Raw genomic sequence first — 22,336 nt, 5'->3', positions numbered from 1 at the left:
TTTTACTAACAGTCTTAAAACATATTCTATTCTCAATGGCTGACAATACAGGAAGAGAAACCAACATTTCTACTTCTGATGCCTCTGCCTTTGGCACTATTGTGAAACGACCTGAAGGAATGATTACTCCTATGGTTTCTACCAACCATAGTGAGAAACCTGAGAAGTTCCATGATCTGAACTTCAAGACATGGCAACAAAAGATACTGTTCTATTTGACAACATTGAATCTCTCGAGATTCTTAAGTGAGGATGCTCCAAAACTGCCAGAGGGATTAACTGATGCACAAGCTGTCAGTGCTATTGATGCTTGGAAGCACTCCAATTTCCTTTGTCAAAATTATATCATGAACTGCTTGCATGACTCGCTGTATAACGTGTATCAAGTACACAAGACGGCGAAGGCATTGTGGGAATCCTTGGATCGGAAATATAAAATCGAAGATGCCGGGGCAAAGAAATTTGTCGTCGGAAAATTTCTAGACTATAAAATGGTGGATTCCAAGACTCTTATCAGTCAGGTGCAAGAAATTCAGATTATCTTGCATGAGATTCTTGCTGAAGGCATGATTTTGAGTGAAACTTTTCAAGTAGCTGCTGTTATTGAAAAGCTACCTCTTGGGTGGAAGGATTTCAAGAACTATCTCAAGCACAAGTGCAAAGAGATGAGTATGGAGGTCCTTATTGTTAGACTTCGAATTGAAGAAGACAACAGGAGTTCCAATTGCAAGGCATTAAATTCTTTTGATGCTAAAACAAATATTGTGGAGTATAAGCAAGAGCAAAACTCCAAAGGCAAAAAGCCAAATCGAAATTTTGGGGCAAAAGAAAAAACCTCTAAGCAGAAATTCCAAGGGAAGTGCTTCAACTGTGACAAAAAAAAGTCACAAGTCCTCTGAATGTAAGCTTCCAAAGAAGAAGAAGAAGCATGAAGCGAACTTGCTTGATAGAATCGAGAGAGACATGGAAAACATGAACCTGACTGCTGTGGTTTCTGAAGTGAATATGATGGGGTCAAATCGGAAAGAATGGTGGATTGACACTGGAGCTACAAGACATGTTTGCACAAACAAAGACCTGTTCACTACCTTCGAAAAAATTGAAGGTGAAAAAATGTTCATAGGGAACTCTGCCTCATCTGCTATTGAAAGTCAAGGTAAGGTGCTGCTAAAGATGACTTCTGGCAAAACATTGACTTTGAACGATGTTCTATATGTGCCAGAAATCCGCAAGAACCTTGTTTCTGGATCATTGCTAAACAAGCATGGCTTTTGCATGATTTTTGAATCGAATAAAGTTATATTATCCAAATCTGGAATGTATGTAGGGAAAGGATATACAACCGATGGGTTGTTCAAATTGAATGCAATGACTATTGTGAATAATAAGAATAAGTCTTCTGCTTATTTGCTTGAGTCTTCCAATTATGGCATGGTAGACTAGGTCATGTTAATTATGATACTTTGCGTAGACTAATTAACTTGGATCATATACCTTCCTTTCAAATCAATTCAAACCATAAATACGAGATCTGCGTAGAAGCAAAATTAACAAGGTCATCTTTTCAAACAATTGAAAGAAACACCGAACCCCTTGAATTGATTCACACAGATGTCTGTGATTTAAAATTTGTTCAAACAAGAGGTGGTAATAAATATTTTATCACTTTCATTGATGATTGCGCAAAATACTGTTATGTGTTTTTGCTCAAAAGTAAAGATGAAGCCTTGGAAAAATTCATTCTCTACAAGAATGAAGTTGAAAATCAACTTAACCGGAGAATTAAAAGGTTAAGAAGTGATAGAGGTGGTGAATATGAAACACCTATTGGTGATTATTGTGCAAAATTTGGAATTGTTCATGAAGTAACTGCACATTACTCACCACAATCAAATGGTGTTGCTGAACAGAAAAATCGTACATTAAAGGAAATGATGAATGCGACGTTAAAGGAAAAATCGTACCTCAAAATATGTGGGGTGAAGCTATTTTGTCAAGCAATTACCTTTTAAATAGGGTACTCCGAAAAAAACAAGATAAAACTCCTTATGAGTTATGGAAAGGTAGGAGACTATCCTACAAATCTTGAAAGTGTGGGGGTGTCTTGCAAAAGTGGCTATTCCAACACCAAAGAGAATAAAGATAGGTCCTAGAACTGTGGACTGTATCTTTATAGGCTATGCACATAATAGTGCTGCTTATCGGTTTCTTGTGTATAATTCAGAAATTTCGGATATACACAAAATGGAATCAAGGAATGCTTCATTCTTTGAAGATGTGTTTCTTTGTAAATCAAATGGTGCATCAAGTTCATCAAAACGAACACATGAAGTCATGAATCAAGAAAAACACGATCATAACTTGATTCAACAAGATGAACCGAGACGTAGCAAAAGGGCTAGAGTGGAAAAATCATTTGGAGATTATTTTACAATTTTTCTATTAGAAAAGGAACCACAAACCTATACAGAAGCTGTAAGTTCTTCTGAAGGATTTTTGTGGAAAGAAATAATAAAAAGTGAGGTTGATTCTATTTCACAGAATCACACATGGGAGTTAGTGGATCTTCCTCGTGGTTGTAAACCTTTAGGATCCAAATGGATCTTTAAAAGGAAAATGAAACCTGATGGCTCTATCGATAAGTACAAAGCCAGACTTGTAATCAAAGGATACAAGCAACAAGAAGGTTTGGATTATTTTGATACTTATTCTCTTGTTACGAGAATAAATTCTATCAGAATGATTCTTGCTACTGCTGCATTGAGAAATCTAGAGATACATCAAATGGATGTAAAGACGGCTTTCTTAAATGGTGATTTAGATGAAGAAATCTACATGAAGCAACCTGAGGGTTTCATAACTCCGGGAAAAGGAAATAAAGTCTGTAAATTGGTAAAATCATTGTATGGACTAAAACAAGCGCCAAAGAAATGGCATGAAAAGTTCGACAATGCAATGATAACTAATGGATACAAAATAAATGAGTGTGACAAATGTGTCTACACTAAAGAAACAGAACATGGCTATGTCATCTTATGTCTTTATGTAGATGACATACTTATTGTTGGTAGTAATGACAAAATGGTCAAGTTTACCAAAGACATGTTAAATTCAAAATTTAACATGAAAGATATGGGGCTTGCTGATGTAATTTTAGGAGTTAAAATTACAAGAATATCAGACAGCTTGGTCTTGAGCCAAACTCATTATGTGGACAAGATTCTAGAAAAATTCAATAAGAATGATTCTGGAATTGCAAGAACTCCATTAGACAATAGTTTCCATCTATCTAAGAATAGAGGAGAGAGTATTTCTCAAGTAGAATACTCACAAATCATTGGAAGTCTAATGTATTTAATGAGTTGCACTAGACCTGACATTGCATATGCAGTGAGCAAATTGAGTAGATTTACAAGCAATCCGAGTGCTAATCATTGGAAAGCAATTTCAAGGGTACTTAAATACCTACGGTACACTCGGAACTATGGACTGCATTACACTAGATTCCCTGCTGTTCTAGAAGGGTACGCTGATGCAAATTGGATATCTGATATAAAAGATTCAAAATCTACAAGTGGATATGTGTTCACACTTGCCGGTGGGGCAGTATCCTGGAAGTCTTCTAAACAAACTATTGTAGCTAGGTCTACAATGGAATCTGAATTCATTGCCTTGGATAAATGTGGAGAAGAAGCTAAATAGCTACACCATTTCCTTGAGGACATTCCAAAATGAGAAAAACCAGTGCCACCAATATGTATTCATTGTGATAGTCAATCAGCAATTGGAAGAGCACAGAATTACATATATAATGGTAAGTCTAGACATATACGTCATAGGCACAATACCATTAAACAACTACTCTCAACAGGAGTTATCTCTATTGATTATGTGAAATCAAAGGATAACATAGCGGATCCGCTAACCAAAGGATTGAATAGAGAGTTGGTTGAAAAAATGGCAAAGGGAATGGGACTAAAGCCCATGGAAGGCTAAGTGTTATAAAGGAAACCCAACCTAGCTAACTGGAGATCCCAATATCTAGGTTCAAAGGGACAACCTAATTATAAGGATTTAGCATAGTCATTGTGGGGGGGGGGTTATCCTTAGACCCATTCCATAATGAAACAATGATGCAGAGAAGAATTGAGGATAGCACAATGGTGTGCTTTAATGATTCTTAAGTGCAGTAATTAATTACTAGAGACTTAAGAAATCACCTATGTGAGAGTGAAGTGGGGCCGCTTCAAAAGAGAATTGTTTAGGGCTCAATTCTAAAAACTCTTGCTGAACCAGGCTGATGTTCATGGCCAAAACGAACATAACTATGAGAACTGAGCAAATGGAGCATGATTCCTGTGTGAAATATATGGTTCATTTACACTGAAAAGCGGGACAGTTCAAAGACGTCTACTGGATTGCTAGTAAAGTAAGTGTATTTCATGAGAGAAGGTTCAAAGGGTAATACCAACCTATCTTATGCAGGTTTCAGTTGTGGAACACTACTGTAGAGTCAAATTCAAAACAAATTTTTCATTCATGTGGGGGATTGTTGGAAAAATGAAAAAATCCATTATAGAGTGAATGAGAAAATCGTTCTTATAATGGCACTCTTGATAGAATCCAAGAATAATTATCTATCATTCATGTACTTGAAAATTCATGTACCTAGGATTCTTGTACTTAGGAATTAAGTATTTATGTACGTAATTGTTAATACATGAATTTGGAGTTTTCTTATCGAGAATACATGTATGTACGTGAATGTGGTACTTTGATAAATGTGAAGATAATTAAATGGAATTTAACAATTGTTTCCAATTTCTACAATCACCCTTGGCCAGCATCTATAAATAACTCTCTTGTTATTTTGTTTTAAAAACAGAGCTCTCTCTCCAACTTTTTTTTTATTCTTTTGCATTTTCATCTTTTATAGTGTTCCATATTGCTCTAGTTCGAGTTCGCTGTGATGAAGAAGTTTGGTACTAACATATTCACCTTTAATCCGTTGTATCCTGGGAGACAGACACCTACTTAACCTCGAGCACTCTACCTGTAAAAGGCGAATCTGTTTTAAGGAAATTGTGCACTCGGATTGTTATTTTCTATCTCCACCCTTTTTCAGCTTATATTTATTTTTTTGTATATTGTACCAGCCTAATTTTTACTAACATGTATTGACCTCAATCTTAGACTGGCTACAAGATGGTTCGATTCTTCCCACAATCGCAGAGGAACTAGATTCTCCTGCAATTAGTTTGGTTAATTGCCAAATTACTAAATTAAGATGTTTCCTTTTTTTCGAGATGAGACTTTCTCAGTGAAAGTGCCATGATGGTTTGTTGTTCCCATTGAATTATCATGTCAGATGCGCAAGACATTTTTGAGTAAGAAAATGAATTAGGGTGATGTAACTCTTGAAATAAACGAGCTAATCAAAACCACAAATGTGGTCCGAACATATTGCGGAAACTTTAGAGCTTAAAACTTAATTTCAAAAGTGTCGATTTCGAAAAGTAGGCTTCAACTACCAATAAAATACTTTGACAAGCACATACGCATCATGATTGCGAAACCAAAAATCGTATGCAATCTTCAATAGTGGAAAACTGGGATAACAAATCCATATTCTTATGGAGTCACGCATGTCATTTTGATTTCATGGAATATGGTTTCCCATACTCTGATCACAAATTTTCTGTGTCGAATGGTTATTTGTGGAGCAACGTATTAGCCATATCACATCTATATCTACATCTATATTTATGTTAAACAGCAATTAGTCATATCATATCTATATTTTATGTTAAACAGAAAGTTTGTTTTCAAGATCCAGTGAGATTATTGGTTCAACTTTCAAGCTGCTACTTTTCCCCTTTTCTTCTTATGAGGCTTTGAGTCTTCATTGAACCTAAACCAGAAAAAGGAAAAGAAGAACAGGAACAAATAGCAAGTTTATTTTGGACTTTTAGTGATTTAGATATTCTTTTCAGCAATATCCTGAACATAACATAATATATTAAGGCTGTTCTATGACTCAAAATTTGAACATTATTATAACTTTGTTGATGGTATTGGTGTAATATGGAATTTGAGGCATATATATATATATATATATATATATATATATATATATATATATATATATATATATATATATATATAGTAGTTATTTTAATCACAGTGTTTCTCACTCCTATATGACATGCCTAATTGAAGAGAATTAATGAGTTATGCGTCATTTAAGTTTTACCCATACTAATCCTATTTGGATTAAATTATGTGTTTGAAAATTAGAATAACTAATCTTATCTTAATGATAGCTGCTTTCTAGGAAATTATTACAATGATGATACTATATGTTTAAAAATTATCTTTAATTTTAAAATAGTTTTAAAAATAACTAATCTTATCTTAATAATATTTGTTTTCTACCAAATTATTACATACAATTATAGTAAAACCTTTTTAAATCACAATTATTGAAATCTTACATTTCCATATATTACTTTCTTTCACCACCATAATCTTATATTAATGATATCTGCTTTTTACCAAATTATTACATAGAAGTATAATAAAGTCTTTTTAAATCACAATTATGGAAATCTTACATATTCCATAAATTACTTCCTTTCACCATTATATCATTGATTAGTATTCAAATTATTCATCATCTTTTCTCTTAATTTTGAATTAACTTAGCGTAAAAAAACAATTAACTATTACACTGATAGATTTATTAATATTATTGGAAATTGAATATTTATTGATGAAGAAAAATGGATTGCTAGATCTTTTTCTACTTAATTAAATATGAATATATAGTTCTAAGTTTTTGATCATTATAAAAATTTAAATTATCTAAAAGAATATTTATAAAAAAAAAGAATATCTACCAAGTTTTTGATATGGGATACATTATTTGATATATACCATCAAATTATAGTAAAAGTATGTGAATAGATTTTTAAAAATTAGTAAAATAATTGAACATTTAATATACATTAATTTTTTAAAATTAATATGAATGAACATGTAGAACTATTGTTAATTTTTATATTTAAATTATTGGCATTTGTATAAATTCACAATAAATAAAAGTTTTTAAAAATTTGTAAATAATTGAAAATTTAAAATACATTAATTTTTTAAAATTAATATGAATGAACATGTAGAAATGTTGTTAATTTTTATATTTAAATTATTTATATTTGTATAAATTCACCATAAATAAAAAGAAAAGACGGTGCTAAAGCACAGGCAAAATTCTAGTTATTTTAAGAAGAGAGTTTGATATCCATATTAGTCATATCACATCTATATCCATATCCATATTTATGTTAAACAGCAATTAGTCATATCACATCTATATCTATATCTATATTTATGTTAAACAGAAAGTTTGTTTTCAAGATCGAGTTTAATTGGTAAAGACATCGGTTAAATATTTGTGAGATTATTGGTTCAACTTTCAAGCTGCCATTTTTCCCCTTTTCTTATTATGAGGCTTTGAGTCTTCATTGAACCTAAATCAGAAAATGAAAAAGAAGAAAAGGAACAAATAGCAAGTTTATTTTGGACTTTTAGTGATTTAGATTCTTTTCAGCAATACCCTGAACATAATATATTAAGGCTGTTTTATGACTCTGAATTTGAATATTATTGTAACATTATTGATGTTATTGGTGTAATATGGAATTTGAGGCATTATTTTAGGAAGAGAGTTCGGAATATAATATAATTAGATTTGGAGTCAAGTTACATTGATGTCAATTTCTAAACAAGAAACACAAAATATTATTTTTTAAGCACTGTATAGTGCAGGGCGTGTGATTCTTGGAGCTACTAGTTGCCAATTGCATTAATGGATTTGGCTACCACCTTGTTGCTATAATTGACAATGAAAAGTTTTAACGCCTTAAAATGCATAGAAACATTTTTCTTCCTTTTGATGACTTAAATAATTGACAGCATTTATAGTCCAATTATGCAACTTATTTCCATCATCCGATATATAATTGCCTTGGCTTGGAACCTATGACACCCAGAATTATGCAAAATCTGGTCTTGTCCTTCATGCCTATCAACCCAACCCTTGGTAGTTTTGACAGAAAGAGGAATTTACTTAGTACATGCAAGAAACGTATTAATATTATGGCTTGAGCAACACACGCTCAGCAAAGCAGCTTTTACTTCCTCCATTGGATCATACAAATAATACATACATATATTTCTTTCAAAATGACTTTTGCCCACCATCCTTTTGCAGTAGTTTCATTTCATGAGTATAAAACCTTCTGTACGCATAAGTATACTTTTAGATTATAATGACCTTGAACATATCATATGCATGAACATATGCATATATATATATATATATATATATATATATATATATATATAACATATGATTTAAGATGAATGTTCCCATAATTATATCCATGATCATGTAATCATACAAGAAAACTTATAACATGTCAAAAGTTCATAAACTAGAACATGCCTCATTGGCTTTGAATATTTAGGCGAGCGACTAACCCAATCTAAACTTTCACTTGATTTACATAAGGGATAATTGCAGAAACCTCCCCTGAGGTTTTTGATAGTTGCACTCACCCTCCTTGATGTGACAACCCCACTTTCCCCTAGGGTGAACCAAAGGATTTAGCGAACTGCCTGCCCAACTCTCGCCAGGACTACGAATTAAGCTAATCACACTCAAGATACCCATTCTGAATGAAATTTCAGCGCTCGAATGCTTCAATGGTCGCGAAAACGAAAAAAAAAATGAAAACAAGCTGCGGATGAACAGTGATTGCCACATCACTATCCGGCCGGAATTTGGCCGGATTCAGTGAACAATAACCTCTAAAATTTCTTTTTTTTTTCCCCACGTCCAACTTTTGTACACAACCAAACCACAACCGATACATGTACACTTTATCCAACACTCATGAAAATACATTACTAAAGAAAATAGTTCACATATACAAGAGAAAACACTTTTATAACTCCACGTTCATAAACTTTACAAATCAAAAGGGGAAAACTGGGAATCAAAATACATTTAGGGTTTTCAACTTCCGAGGAGCTATACAAAAGAACAAATGAATGTCTAACTAGCTCTATTCGCTTCTCAAAACATGGTTCCAGAAGTTGTTCCTGTAAGGAAAACAAATAATGGGAACGGGGTGAGTTAAAAGCTCAGTGAGGTACCAAAAGTATAAATAGTCATAAATCATAAGATTTCTCTTTTAAGGCACATATATACGTCAAATAAAGGAAATGAATGAACACCATGAATCAAAGGATACAGGCAGCTCTCGGAAGCCGAATCCCCATTACAGTACTTGATCTAACTACGTTGACCCTCCGTCAACTTTCAAATAAAGGAACTAGTCCAGTAGAACACCACTTTAACGCCAAATCCTGTCCACCAATCATACCCCCTCACCGGGCCCGAACGCCAAACAAGAACATGAATGGTAATACTCGAGTATACCGGAAATCTAAAGTCTCCAATACCCTAAAATTTCCCAGGAACCGGCACCCATGGATTGTCAATTTTCCTTGACCAAGGCCTTGCTGGCTCAATTCATTTGACTCCCCATGAGGTTGAGCTCAAATTTAACAAGAAGGTCGTTGGATACACTTCCAAATAACATCATAGCAGGCACAGGTAACAGGTTCAAGTATACAAAGGTAACAAGTCACACAAGCCAGAGAACGAGTGTGATAAAGTACACCCTCGCCTCGTACAAGAAAAGCAGGCATTCGAGTAACAAGGTACAAGTACAGATAACCAGTTTAACAATAATTCAAGGGAGTAGTACACTCACCAGTTCAAGTACAGATACTTCAAAAGTTTTCACCCAAAGTAGGGCTTTAATCACCGAGAAACCCTAGAATAACCAAGGGAAAGCAATTATAGTTCCCACAGTCACGAATCCAGTAAACGGAATGCATAAATGAGGCTCGACTACAAGTCATATACCTCTCCGAGTTAACTACTAGTACAAGGAGATAAAAGCGCCTTTTTAGAGAAAAAAAGTAATGGGTGGTCCTAAGAAAAAAAGGATTTTCCAGGTTTGCGCACCTCCATTTGAAAAATCATATCTCATGATTCCTAAGTCCAAAATTGATAAAATTTATATCATCGGAAAGTAGACTCAAAGAGGTACAATTTCTCAGAATTCAAGCCTCAAATTGTTGTTTTATCCAGTAAAAGACAGAACAGGTATACAATTTCAGTTAACTTTGAAAAATCACCATAAATCACCCAGACCAAACCAGAGTCTGAAATTTACATGGTTAATAGCGCTATGAATCTAGTTTAAAACACAATAAATGGAACTCAATTCTGATATTCCTATAACAAAATATAGTAAATTTCCCAAAACTGCTCAAGGGGCCCTGCGAAAATTTCAGCAACACTTTCGTCTAACGTCCTCAATTCGAAGGATATGTTTTAGATAAATTGTTTAAGCAAAATGTGATGCAAAACCTTCGACTTTCGATAGGTGAAGTCATGGAAGATGCATGCGTGCAATTATTGGGGAACGTGCATTAGGTCAGTGCTGTACACATTATTCCAATCAAACTATTGTATAAAAATCCAAAGAGTATGCAGTTGGGATTCTTAATAATAAATAGGAAAGTAGTACATGTTTAAAATTAGGGTTAATCACCAAAATTCAGGGAGGTGGTTAGACCGAAATGAAACACATCGTACTTATTACATAACTAGAATTTTGTCTGTGTCTTAGCACGGTCTTTTTTTTATATATTTATTGTGAATTTATACAAATATGAATAATTTAAATACAAAAATTAACCAGAATCCTACATATTCATTCATATTAACTTTAAAAATTAATGTATTCTAAATGTTCAATTATTTACTAATTTTTAAAAATTTGTTTACATACTTTCATCGTAATATAATAGTATACATCAAACAATGTACCCCATATTAAAGCTTGGTGGATATTCTTTATTTTATAAATATTTTTTAGATAATAAAATTTTGTATTTTACAAGGTAATAACAGTAAGGAAAAGATGATAAATGATTTGAATACTAATCAATGATATGGTAGTGAAATGTAGTACATAAATTTTCAATAATTGTGATTTGCAAAAGATTTTACTATAGTTCTATGTAATAATTTGATAAAAGCAGAAATTATTAAGATAAGATTAGTTGTTTTTTAAAGTTATTTTAAAATTAGAGATAATTTTTAAACATATAATACAATCCAAATAGGATTCAATATAGGTAAAATTCAAGTGACCTATAACTCATTAATTTTTTTAATTAAGTACGCCACATAGGAGTGAGAAACAATTCTGATTAAAATAACTACTCATATATATATATAGATATATAGATATATATATATATATATATATCCAATTCTCTTCTTTATCTATCACAGACACCTTTTTCGTAGCCAAAAAAATTAACCAATAATGTCATTTTAGGAGTATCCTTTATCAACCAACTAGTTCCTTACATAACCACCACTGAGGGTATAATACCCCAACTTCTTGATCCTAATGCCCTCCTACCTTTTTCTAAAAAATTAAAGATAGACTAACTAATTCTATTTTGCAGAAACATGGCAGATGGAGGAAACTCATCATCATACCATCCAGGAAAGAAACAAACAAGCAGCTGTTTATTTGATGGATGCTATAATTGGGAGCAAACCTCTGATGGAGAACTAAACAACAATCAAACTATCAAGTTGTTGGCTTGTTGCCAAACTTTCTAAAGCAGCCACTATGTTTGCAAACCTACATTTTAGGATGGCAACCGGATGCATTTCAAAGCCTGCTCTGCTGTCATATAACTCCCTCCCCCTGCCTCACTCCACCCTGCTTCCCTTGTGGGTGCCCATAAGGGAACCTTTTTATACCTTTTTTTAGCATCATTATTATTAGAAAAGACTAATATTACCATCACTATTACTATTAATAGTCCTATTACTTGTATTTTGACCAGTGCTATGCACAGGAATCTAATATAAAATAATAATAATAATAAATGAATTATTTATAATAATTATATGAAAAAATGGTTAAAAACTCAAAAAAGTAGTATTTGATTATCTAATTTATTATGTATTTGTGTATTTTATCTAAAACCTTAAACTACACTAAAAAATTTGTAAAAAGAGACTGTTTGTATACTTTAGTAGGGCCTCACCTGGCCAGCTCGTTTAGTCACGGAAGCTCCTCAACATCCGTTGCCCATTTCCCCACCAGGGATCGAGTCCCAGGGTTATCGTACCCGAGGGGAAGAGGTCTCTCCTTTCGGGCCGGGGAGAGATTAGTCGGGCCGCAACCCCGATACCCCCTCCATCCAAAAAGAAAGAAAAAAGAAAAAAAAAAGTATACTTTAGTAGGGTTGTGCTAGACATGTGAGTCAAGTTTCAACAAGCCCAAACTGAACTCACAAAAAGGTAAAATTTCTTGCTTTTGGACTTTAAACTCACAATGTGAGGCTCATATGCAGATTACAAAGATATTAGGACTTTAGGCCTAATTCGTGCTCAACCTAAGTTCACGATGAATTTATAGTTATGCATATGTTTTGTTGTCATTTGTTTTAGATTTTGTAAAATCTGATTATGAGAACTATTATAATGTTTAATGAAAATCAACAAAAAGCTACTCTTTGATACATATTGAATATAATATTTTTAGCTATTCAAAATATATAAACTAAATATAAATGCAAACAAAAAATAAAAAACTAACTATCTAAAATCAAAGTCTATAACCAGCTAAAATAATCAACAAGAGCAAGCCCATAATGTTCATATAATATTTTATGATTACAAAAATTATAATATATATAGATTATAATAGTCATAGTTATACAATAATATACATAATTACAAATAAAAATATATAAAACATATATTTTATATACTAAATTTTTGGGTGAACTTCAATTGAATTGAGCCTAATTAAGTTCAAGTTCGATTCATAATTAAATTAGGTCTTATATTGGAGTCCAAGTTAATTCCAATCCAATAATCTACAGAGCTCAACTCTAAATTTTCAGGCCTATTCGGTTGACTCCAGCTGGCCCAGTCTTATATTTTAAGGACTAAAGTGAAGCAAGTCTTACATAGGTAGGATAGAATTTGTGCTTCAACTACTACAGTGTCATACTTTGAAATTCTTTTACATGGAGTTCCCTAAGAGCATGTCCAGTATTGGAGTAGCAATTTACACATTTGGATCGGCTCTGGCTAACCTGTTTAAGAGTCTTCTGATGAATTTTGTCAATAGCATTACTGGTTCTGGGGGTAAAGCATGCTGGTTGGCCTCTAGGTTCTTGATCCTCTAGGTTCTATTTCAGTTTCTGCACTCACTATGTTGGTAAATCTATAACTTTTGTTCAGAAAACATCTTGAAAAAACATTTCCAGATCTCTGTAATTTCGGCTCAAAACAGCCTGCTCGCCAAGGCTGAAATTTCTGCGGCAAAGTGTTCCTGTTTTCGTTCCAGCAATCCACACGACTTTCTTGAAGCACCTTGCGTTCATTTGACTGCACTAGCATCCGGAGGTAACTCTCAATCTTTCCTTTGCTTGCTGCAATCCACAAAGAAAAAAAAAAAAGATCTTTAACTCATCAAAAGAGAACTTTTTTTAAGATTATGGGTTTATAGTGCGGGTTAAATGTTTTTGCTGGGTCTGATACCCAGGGGCGGAGGGAAGGGGGGGGCCAGGGGGGGCAACCGCCCCCCCTCCAATTGTTAAAAAAAAAATTTTCTAAGTAAAAAAATTTTTATTATATTGCTTTGTCCCCCAAATATTGATCAAAAATTTCACCTTGCCCCCCCTCCAATTGTTATAAAAAAAATTTCTAAGTAAAAAAATTTTTATTATATTGCTTTGCCCCCCCAAAATATTGATAAAAATTTCACTTTGCCCCCTCTCAAGGACCCAAACAATAATGTTTGAAAGTTATTTGGATTTGGTCCAAATAACAGAGACTCGCCCCCCCTAATTGCAATTCCTAGCTCCGCCACTGCTGATACCTCTGGTTTGACTAAAATATGACAAGATTTGGAAGTTAATGTGAATGTTTGTCCTTGATTATCTTTGCAAGCTTTGTAGTTCATAACAAAGTTATGCTTCGGGGTTTTGTTCGGACTCAATGAGTGAAAGTGGTCTGTTTTTCTTTCTATCTGCAAATCTGGGGTGGGAGATTTTGAGCCATTAACCCCATGCTGTTCTGTGGTTTGTTTGTGGGGATGTGGTTCCTATTGGGTCTAGTTGATGATTTTGTGAATTTGGCTTGAATGTTGCGGCTGCCTTCTTGGGTTGAATGTGTTTCTGGAGTTGCAGAAAGAAAGCTTTCGGTTGCGGAAAATGCTACAGTGCCTATAGTTATGGTAACGATGTTAAGGAAACTACTATTACAAGTTTCTATTACCTTTAGTGACAAATCAAATTTTTTAGCGACTTTTTAAATATTATATTAAAATAATTAATATTAACTTTAGTAAGTTTTTAATTAAAACTAGTAAGTATATGCTTGAAAGATAAATTTTAGTCAAAAATCAAAATTTACCCTTTCAGTAATTTAATTTACTTATTATTTGACAAATGTTACTTTTGTTTAATTTAAACTTTCTAATACTAAAAGTAAAAAATTTACATATTAAAGTAAAAAAAAATTGGTTTCTAAAAACGGTTTGGGTTTCCACCTCTCTAAAGTTGCTTCCCTTCTTTTTATTTTCTTCGCACCTCACGGAAGATTGTAGAAAATGTTTCCTGGAAAAGGAAGGAGTACGATCATCATCTTATGGAACGGGATTAGCTTTAGCTAAAATTTAGAAAATTGATCAAGCGGGCTATGCAATTCTATCATATCTTCAGGCTGAACTCTTCTGGTAGGTTTCATGTCTCAGTCTCTTTTTCTGCCTTTTACTAAGCATTGATTCTCATTTCGGTCAATCAATTGGCCTGCCTAGGCGCGGAGGAAAAGCTAAATATGCTTTATAGATAGCACAGGTTCAGGAGAAAGGGTTTCCCCCCTATCAGACACAACAAAAGGGTTAGCAACGGTGGTAGCCAACCAAAAAACATATGAAAAATAGCGGTGACGAGGTTAGACCATCATGTTCTCTTGAAATCGTTTGATTATATTGCTGTAATTTATTTATATTTCATTTGTTTTGTTTGTCAAGATTTTCTTGCAAAATCAGGGCTGAGAATTTGAAAAATTTATTGCAATTTTGGGGCTGAAAATGTCCGTTGAAGCATCTAGGACATGGTTGTAGTTTTGATTGTCTACGGGTAAAATATGCTTAATGGCCATATGAAACATCTAGGAAAGGACTTGAGACTAGGTGTTTAAGTTAAATGTGATTAATTTGGGAATGTATATAAGATGTTTGGTGAAATGTCAAAGAGAAATTTGTGTGTTATGATTGCTACTCTGTGCGGGTGAGAAAATTAAAAGTTCTAATTGCCAAATGGTAATGGCAGTCAAATTGTTAAAAATCTGATGGGAGGCACATCCTACAAAATATCTGCACTGCAGTCCGCATTTGGGAAATTAATTCAAACCAAGATATCCGAAATATTTCCCCTAAGAATTACTTTGGATGCAAATACTAAAATTCTAAACAGAAATGATGTTTATGATTCTTTAACAAGTCAAGAAATAGATGGACCAACCATTTTTATGGATCAGAATTTGTACTTACCAGTAAGTTCAGCTTGCCGTCGAAGGTGGAAGAGACGTTCTTTATTAGTTCCTCTCTTTCTGTTCTTGAAGCCTTATCGCAAGTTGAACGATAGACTTTGAAACCCTGTGCTCCCCATTCTTGCAGCCTTTCATTAAGTTCCTTTTGGTTTCTTGAACATGTGTATACTGTGGCTCCAAATCCTGCTAACTCTTCCACTATGGAATGCCTGAAATTTTGGGTCAAATAGTTAAAATGGGGACACGCATTTTGAATGTTGCATTAAAGCTACTAGGGACATAATCGCACATATATACTAGAACAAGTGAAGGAAGTAAGGATTTATGTATACGAAACGAGATATGACCGTGATTGAGTAGGTTTTTCTGCTCATTAAAAGTTGTCCAATTGGTTGTTAACAGTTAACATACCCTTTTGAGGAGTGATTGAGAAAACTAATGTTGAAATGAATTTACTAATTTTTTGATATAAATATAAATACCAGGAACTATATTTGAAGAAATTTGCTTACCCAATGCCTCTGGTGCCAGCAATAACAAGGGCAGTCATTCCATTAAGAGACCACATACGACTCAATTGTTCACTTGCCATGCTTTCAATGGCTTCCGACTGGGTTGAGAAAAACGCAAGCCGGAGGGAAAGAAATGACCAGATAGATTTCTTATCATGATAAAGATGCAAGAATTTGAATCTTGCCTTCTATCAATTGTCACTTTATGTAATTTTTTAAAATCCAACAGGTGTCAAAGGGCATCCGTCTAATTCAAAGGTAATTTAATCTCTTTCTATTCCTAATAATCCAGTTAGAATAGTCCTTTTCCTCGTTATTTAGGAGCAAGAGTAGGTAAAGACATAGATTATTGACATTTGAAAAAAAATCTGCCAAAAGTATAATAATCATTGAAATCTACTATCCATCACAATATTGCACTTAAGATAATGGTCAGCTGGCTGCAGCCCAATGGCGTAAATATACCAATGGATAAATGTGGTTTTATTGACTAAGATTCCACTGGGGCCCTCTAACATTGTCCTTCAATTAAACAGAGAAAGTGTATGTATATATGTGGTTTGAAGGTCATATTAATGATTTGGGTTACTTGGCTTGGAAGTCTGTGGGAATCGGTCCAAGTTTCATCCATACATATTAATTACCACTGCTTACCTGCTAGGAAGGAGTCTTGCGCCACTCTCAATCATAAGATATGGAGAATTAAGATGACTCCAAGCTCCATAATAAGACAAGCATAGTGGTTGAAGTATTCGTAAATACGATTATGTGTATTCTCTTTTTTTTTTTGGCCAAAAAATACGACTTTGTGTATTCAAGTCAAAAATTTGGGGGTTTACGCCAATGGGATAGGTAGCAAGTTCAATCAAACTCATTTATTGTAAACTTGTCATTACTAGATAAAATACTCCAAATGAATGAATCCTGAGCAAGAAAGCACCGTCCTGGAGCTGCATGTTTGGTTCAATTACATTAGCATGTACGCATCAATTAGAATGCATAATCTCTTGCCTAAATTAGAAGTATTTATGAATTTCATTAATATATAGAGTCTTCGTGAATCCCTGCCCTGCTGTCTAAAGATATTTTTTTTTGGTGGTTGGGGGCGGGATCTCATTGTGAGAACCCTGAAAATAGACATATAAATATCAGTGCATATTTTATTTGCATTTTAATTCTTTAATAAATTTTAGCACTAAGTCCAATTGTTTTTAAGTAAGTACGTAGAAATAAACGTTATGTGCAAAATAAAAGAATTGTGCTAAACTACTAAACTTCTTAGTTTTGTTACATTAACTTCATATTTCAATGGTAAACTATTTCATTGATCTAATAATTAATTTTTTTGAATTCTAGTATTGTAATTAATTGTTTTGAAATAAAAGGGTAAAGATAATTTCTATGTAATAAATAATATAATTGTGCCAATATTGAATTATTCGGTTTTGCTATACTAAATTAATATTTCTTGAGTTGGATTAATTCTATTACTTTAAAATAAATTCTTTGATTTCCGATAGCTAGTTTTAATCGTTAATAATGTTAAATGTTTATAGGAATTTCCGCGTTAAGATAAAAATCAATGAATTTTAGATAAATATGATATTCCTATACTAAACATACTTAAGGCATGAAAATTCGATAAATTTTGTGTAGGATAACTTTAATTCTTGAGAATAAACAATTGGAGATGCGGATAATTAAGTTAATCGCTATATAATGTTAGGAACCTTAATATTTAAGTTTAATCGATATTTATTCGATAAAAATGGTTAAGTATATTGGGAGGGGTTATTAGGCGTTCAAATCACCCTTGAGGATAAATTTGAGAAATTAAGTTGAGATTAGGAAACCAAGTGAAAAGACCAAAAGACCTTACAATTCCATGCGAAACCAAACGACCCTTATGACAAATTCCCATCACCGCAACTTCGACCAATTGCATTTTAACCAATTCGATACGCAACCTTTCGTAAACCGCGGCACCACAAAACCACTTGATCAAATTCACACTACATCTCACAACCATTTCAGCCGACTCTTTCTCTGCACAAACCAAAGTCGAAATCAACTTCACTCCAAATACCACTCTACTCTTTCATTCTTGATTCACAACAAAACCTCATTTCTTCCCTGCCTTGACCGAGAGCACCGAGAGAGGGAGAGAGCTGCCGGAAACTTCTTGGATTCAGCCGTGAGTTGGAGCAAAGCCAGGGAAGGGAATCTGCCGGAAGCTTCACCAATTCTACCTTCATCCACAACCCTTTTCAGCCGCAACTCCAAACCAGAATCACCATCTGCACTTGGCCGAGAGCTAGGAAGGAAATTTCTGGAATTTCGTGTGAAAGATTGGTTGCTAGCTGAGGTAATTTCTGGTCTAAAATAGGTTGATTATTAGTTGATCAAGCTATATCAGAGATTACATGTTTAGATTATACAATCGGATGCTGAAATCAAAACCTTAGGAAAATTTCTGTTTTGAGAAATTGTTGCTACCGAGACTTGAGGTGTTATTGCAGCTCCAATTTTGTTTTGTGTGATAATCTGAACACCCAAATGTCTTTAGCTGAGTAAGAACTGGAAGATTAAGACCATGTATGATGAATTGGGCATTCGAATGAAGTGTTAAAGCAGAGATAAATTTCTGGGTTAGTTTGGGGTAAGAAAATTCTGCCGAGAGCCTAGCTTAATTATTACAGCTTAACTTGGTTCAATTTGGTTGCTATCAAACTGATTTCTGGTCTGGATATGATAGCTAGTTAAATTCAGCAGTTGTGCATGTGAAATTAAGTGCAAAATACAGGAATTAACCATAGAAAAAAAATGGTTTGTGACTAAACAAATGCTGGAAGAATTTCTGGTTTGGCCGAGAGCTTAGCTTAAAGCTTTGCAACCTGATTTGGTTTAGTGTTGTTGTTTAAACTTATAACCATGATTAGATGACTAATAACAAGTTAATTAGGCCCTGCATGTAGTTGATTAGTAAGTTTTAAATCAGAGAAATAAAGGTTAAGAGTACATTCTGCTTCAAGGCATGATCACCCGAGCCCAAGCAGGAAAATTTCTGGAAATTTTGATGTTAATAATGATAGTTTGAACTCAATTTTGAAAGTGGAAAATTTTAGTAACTAACTAGGTGTTTAAAATGTTGAATTGAGTAACTAACACCATGTTTAAACCAAGGAAATTTGAACTAAAGTTGAATTGTTTGCTGGAAATCTTTGAAGCCGCAAGCAAGGTTGAACCAGAAATTTCAGTTTGCCTTTAGAAAGTTTAAATGGTTTCTGAACATTTATTTTATTGTTTCCTTGGACTATGATGGTCTTGAGCTACATAAGAGATGCAAAATTTAAGTGGTTTGGCGAGGAAATATTTAATATATTGAAGGATTGAATTAAAGAGGTTAGTATACAAATGCTGGAATTTCCTTTGTGATGGCCGAAGGTTGAGTTGGAAGCTCAACTTAGTTTCGAAAATTTCCTTCAAATCATGAGGGATGGAAATGCCTGGAATATGTTGTTTTGGAATTATATAAGAAATGTATGGATGGTTTGAATAAAAACATTTTGGTGCAAAAAGAGAAAAAGGAGTTTTTCACATGTGAAAAATGACATTTCAGATTTTTGGATGTCCCTGACCAATTTCAGTAAAATGCTTATATCTTGGTGTAGAAAAATCCGTTTAAGGTGCCGTCAGTGGCATTTGAAACTAGAAACATGGGCCTTGGTTCTGTAGAAATTTTATATTTTTCCTCCATGTGTACGGCTGTACGTTACTCCTCAAAGTAGGCTGTCTTGACTTAATGTCCTGTTTCTTCAGGAAAATGAATTTTGACTTGAATCGAATGTTGGGCCTATCTGTGATTTGAATTTCTGAATTTCAAGTGAAGCTTACATGCTAAAATTTTCTGGTATGTGAATGGCATTGAGCCTAGTAAAATGCTATGGTGGTAATCTGAATTTCTCGAGTTATTTAAGCGTTAAATTAGCCGTGACTTTACTCCTTGTTTCTAGTTGAAATTTTGGTTTGAAAGTGATTGGTTGCTATCAAGAGCTAATGATTGATGAAGCTCTTGGCCATTTGAATGATTTTCTAAGTACTACAGGGTGACGAAAGTTAATTGCTGGAATGTCTTGGAGGCTTTACTTTTATTTTATTTTTAGTTGCTTATGATGGGCTTGCTGAAACCAAGTGCTAATGATTGATGAAGCCTTGGTTGATCATTTTATTTTATTCAGAAATGCACTTGTTGAAATCTAGGGCTAATGATTGACGAAGCCCTAGTAATTTGCTATGTGATTTTTGTCATATTTTGATCCATATTATAATTTCGAAACGGAATCGGAGCTGTGGAAGTTGTATCGACCTTGCGAACTCGAGTAGCTGTGATCAAATTAATCAGAAATATTTTTCCAGCTAGTATTATATTATAAAACTTTCCAACTCGATAATTTCCTTTAGCTCAAACTAGCCTCGATTAGTAAATAAGTTATATAGCTTTTGAAAATTCTAAGTCTTATTTTAATTCATTTTCTTTCCTTAAGCTATAGTTAACTATAGGAAAAGTTCCAAAATACGAGTTGTAATAATTCTGGGGAAAAGCATGGGAAACTTGCTCAGCAAGAAACCTTATTTTAGGGTAAAATAGTTTTAGTAATAATTTTTGCAGGAACCATAGCTTTAAAGAAATGTTCAAAGTAACTTTCTAACATTGATATTAAGAGGTTTGTCGACTTATTTCCAGAAAATTTATACTAGTTACCCTTTTTATAAGGAAAAGTACCTCAAGGAAAATTATAAGAAACATTTCTACTATTTGTGTCAAGTTTCAATCTAAGTAGATTTTTGAAATTACTATGGGAAAGTAAACTAGCAATATATTAGATAAACCTCAATGTGTTCGAGTCTAAAGACTGAATAAAAGCTTATAATTTCAATATTTGATATTCTAGGATATTGCGAGGAAGCGGAATTCGATTCCCAACTTGACATCTGAACTTCACTCTTGGTGAGTGTCCCTGCTTGTTTTATGTTATGTGGTTAAGCGCTTTATTAACTTGCTATATTATAACTATGAAGTGGTTTTGACCCATCGAAGTGAGCAATGTGTACTTTATCACACTAGCCTTTCGAGTGGTGACTTGCGTAAAACATTTTTTTTGTGAATCAAGTGCTAGACGTAAAGTCGTTGGGTGAATCCCTCGACGAGTCAATAATAATCAATCAAGTGCTAGACGTAAAGTCGTTGGGTGAATCCCTCGACGAGTCAATAATAATAAATCAAGTGCTAGACGTAAAGTCGTTGGGTGAATCCCTCGACGAGTCAATAATAATCAATCAAGTGCTAGACGTAAAGTCGTTGGGTGAATCCCTCGACGAGTCTATAATAATAATGTAAGTTCAGGACGTAACGTCGTTGGGTGAATCCCTCGACCAGTCTAAGGTACACTTGGGTATTATCGCCTTCCTATTTGTTTACTTCAATCGAATCAATACGTGTTAATTGTTTTAATTGATTGCATGTTTTTGGGGCATCACTGAGCTTTAGCTCACCCCACGTTTATTGTTTTCCTTAACAGGTTCTGGAAACTGAAAGCTGGATGCTTACTTAAGTTTTCCTTTTGGATTGTATTTGAATGCTATAACTTATTCTGTGGGCTGTAATGTGTTATTGAGATAATGCACTTTTCTTTTGGGTTGCCACTTGAAACGGGAAAATGGGTAAACCCTAATTCGATTACTTGGCCTGTAAATTTGTAATAGAGATTTATGTATTTATCTACCCGGATTGGTACGACTTTATATTTTGGTACGTAGCACGTGGGATGTTTAAGAGCCTCGACTGGCTAATTTATCTCTGCTATCTCTGAAGTTAAGTTGGATGTAAGGATGATCTTATTCGGGAAAATTTGTTTTGTAACAGAGTAGTTTATTACTCCAAGGTTTTAGGTTAGAATGCTTGCATGAGTCCTGGCGAGAGCTGGGCAGACGGCCCGCCAACCCTTTGGTTCGCCTTAGGGGAAAGTGGGGTCGCCACACTCATGGCTAGGAAATAGCAAATGGTTAAATTTAGTTAGCCGTAAGAAAG

At 33.8% G+C, this 22,336-nt stretch overlaps 2 long non-coding RNA genes across 3 annotated transcripts; both read left to right on the top strand.

Moving 5' to 3' along the window:
* Positions 1-14,936: 14,936 nt before the first annotated feature.
* On the top strand, positions 14,937-16,505 carry LOC140008138 (uncharacterized). 2 transcript variants are annotated; one of them, XR_011815542.1, is made up of 2 exons: positions 14,937-15,135; positions 16,268-16,505. It is a non-coding gene; the product is annotated as an uncharacterized lncRNA (long non-coding RNA). The 2 variants fall into 2 exon arrangements; XR_011815541.1 differs by having other exon boundaries at positions 16,222-16,505.
* A 1,792-nt stretch (positions 16,506-18,297) lies between these two features.
* On the top strand, positions 18,298-22,050 carry LOC140004598 (uncharacterized). The gene is made up of 3 exons (XR_011816251.1): positions 18,298-18,613; positions 21,201-21,256; positions 21,828-22,050. It is a non-coding gene; the product is annotated as an uncharacterized lncRNA (long non-coding RNA).
* The last annotated feature ends 286 nt before the right edge of the window (positions 22,051-22,336 follow it).

The sequence above is a fragment of the Coffea arabica genome, chromosome 6c, assembly GCF_036785885.1.
Source record: "Coffea arabica cultivar ET-39 chromosome 6c, Coffea Arabica ET-39 HiFi, whole genome shotgun sequence".
NCBI lineage: Eukaryota > Viridiplantae > Streptophyta > Magnoliopsida > Gentianales > Rubiaceae > Coffea > Coffea arabica.
Note: the sequence above shows the minus strand (reverse complement) of the source record. Positions and strands in the feature narration are given on the sequence as shown.